Consider the following 2,664-nt stretch of genomic DNA (forward strand, 5'->3'; position numbering starts at 1 on the left):
GCTATGTTTTTCACTCCCAGGCTAAAAACTTTTCTTCTTGCCTCGAATTTACGGAAGAGTCTCTCCATACATATTCAGCAAAATTATTAACATCTCAGCATTAAATGTGTAATAAGTATAGTTATGGCATTTCTTAAGCAGACACCCAGTACCTCTGGTTTCAGCGTGCCGTAACATATTGCTCCCAAGCAAAAATGATTGACACGGGACTACTGAAGCTAATAAACCTTGCCTATATTTCACGTGAAATCCTGTAGTAAATTACAAACACAGCAATTTGCTCAGTAAGAACTCCAGCCGTCTGTCTTCTCATCTTCCTGTGTTGACAGAAGCGGCCAACGGCCTTGTCGCCGCGGTAACACCTGTTCTCTTCAGATCACCGAAGTTAAGCGCTTGGCTAGCACTTGGATGGGCGACCGTCAGGCCTGCCGAGCGCTATTGGCAAGTGGGGTGCACTCAGCCCTTGTGACGCAAATTGAGGAGCTACTTGACTGAGAAGTAGCCTCGATCACGAAAACTAACAACAGCCGGGAGAGCGGTGTGCTGACCAGATGCCCCTCCATATCCGCATCCAGTGACTTCTGTAAGCGGAGGATGACACAACGATTAGTTAGTACCGTTAGGGTCCCAAGACCTGTTTGGACGGCGTTTAGTTTTTAGTTTAGATGACAGACGTGATGCAAGCAACCTTTGTGTATCCGATGTTCATATACACTCCTAGAAATGGAAAAAAGAACACATTGACACCGGTGTGTCAGACCCACCATACTTGCTCCGGACACTGCGAGAGGGCTGTACAAGCAATGATCACACGCACGGCACAGCGGACACACCAGGAACCGCGGTGTTGGCCGTCGAATGGCGCTAGCTGCGCAGCATTTGTGCACCGCCGCCGTCAGTGTCAGCCAGTTTGCCGTGGCATACGGAGCTCCATCGCAGTCTTTAACACTGGTACCATGCCGCGACAGCGTGGACGTGAACCGTATGTGCAGTTGACGGACTTTGAGCGAGGGCGTATAGTGGGCATGCGGGAGGCCGGGTGGACGTACCGCCGAATTGCTCAACACGTGGGGCGTGAGGTCTCCACAGTACATCGATGTTGTCGCCAGTGGTCGGCGGAAGGTGCACGTGCCCGTCGACCTGGGACCGGACCGCAGCGACGCACGGATGCACGCCAAGACCGTAGGATCCTACGCAGTGCCGTAGGGGACCTCACCGCCACTTCCCAGCAAATTAGGGACACTGTTGCTCCTGGGGTATCGGCGAGGACCATTCGCAACCGTCTCCATGAAGCTGGGCTACGGTCCCGCACACCGTTAGGCCGTCTTCCGCTCACGCCCCAACATCGTGCAGCCCGCCTCCAGTGGTGTCGCGACAGGCGTGAATGGAGGGACGAATGGAGACGTGTCGTCTTCAGCGATGAGAGTCGCTTCTGCCTTGGTGCCAATGATGGTCGTATGCGTGTTTGGCGCCGTGCAGGTGAGCGCCACAATCAGGACTGCATACGACCGAGGCACACAGGGCCAACACCCGGCATCATGGTGTGGTGAGCGATCTCCTACACTGGCCGTACACCACTGGTGATCGTCGAGGGGACACTGAATAGTGCACGGTACATCCAAACCGTCATCGAACCCATCGTTCTACCATTCCTAGACCGGCAAGGGAACTTGCTGTTCCAACAGGACAATGCACGTCCGCATGTATCCCGTGCCACCCAACGTGCTCTAGAAGGTGTAAGTCAACTACCCTGGCCAGCAAGATCTCCGGATCTGTCCCCCATTGAGCATGTTTGGGACTGGATGAAGCGTTGTCTCACGCGGTCTGCACGTCCAGCACGAACGCTGGTCCAACTGAGGCGCCAGGTGGAAATGGCATGGCAAGCCGTTCCACAGGACTACATCCAGCATCTCTACGATCGTCTCCATGGGAGAATAGCAGCCTGCATTGCCGACATTATGCATGCTCTGTTGCCTGTGTCTATGTGCCTGTGGTTCTGTCAGTGTGATCATGTGATGTATCTGACCCCAGGAATGTGTCAATAAAGTTTCCCCTTCCTGGGACAATGAATTCACGGTGTTCTTATTTCAATTTCCAGGAGTGTATATTCCACTGTAAACCTTACAGTAACTTAAAAAATGCACACTGGCTAACGACATTTTCTACACATATTTGTCATGAATCTCGGGTCATGAAATCTTTAGCCATGGATATGCAACGCTCTTTGAAAGCAAGTCCACCACGTTTAGATCTGCACCAGTGAGTTCCAAGTGATTGGTCTACGTCATTGCCATATCTTTCTCAGAAAGGAACAAGAAAAAGCAATGCCTCTATCTAAACACTCATCCACATTGCTATTCATCGACACTGAAGGGTAGAGACGGAGGAAGTGATAAAATAAAATATAAGGAACCACAGCTTGACTCGGACCCTCGACTTTCAGAGCAAAGTTTTTCCCTATTGGGCTATCAAGACACGACTTAGGGCGCATCGCACAACTTTCGTCCGTTAGAGCCTCTCTCCTCCCTTATAGGTTTCTCAGAAGTGCTCCTGGACACACTGCTGAAGTAATCCTCGTGAGAGGAGCGGTACTGTGAAAATGTCTTCGTAACTGCCTACGAGCTTTATCCAAACGGTATCTTTCACTTTCTGTGTGCTGTTCCA

The sequence above is a fragment of the Schistocerca cancellata genome, chromosome 5 (assembly GCF_023864275.1).
Source record: "Schistocerca cancellata isolate TAMUIC-IGC-003103 chromosome 5, iqSchCanc2.1, whole genome shotgun sequence".
Classification (NCBI taxonomy): domain Eukaryota; kingdom Metazoa; phylum Arthropoda; class Insecta; order Orthoptera; family Acrididae; genus Schistocerca; species Schistocerca cancellata.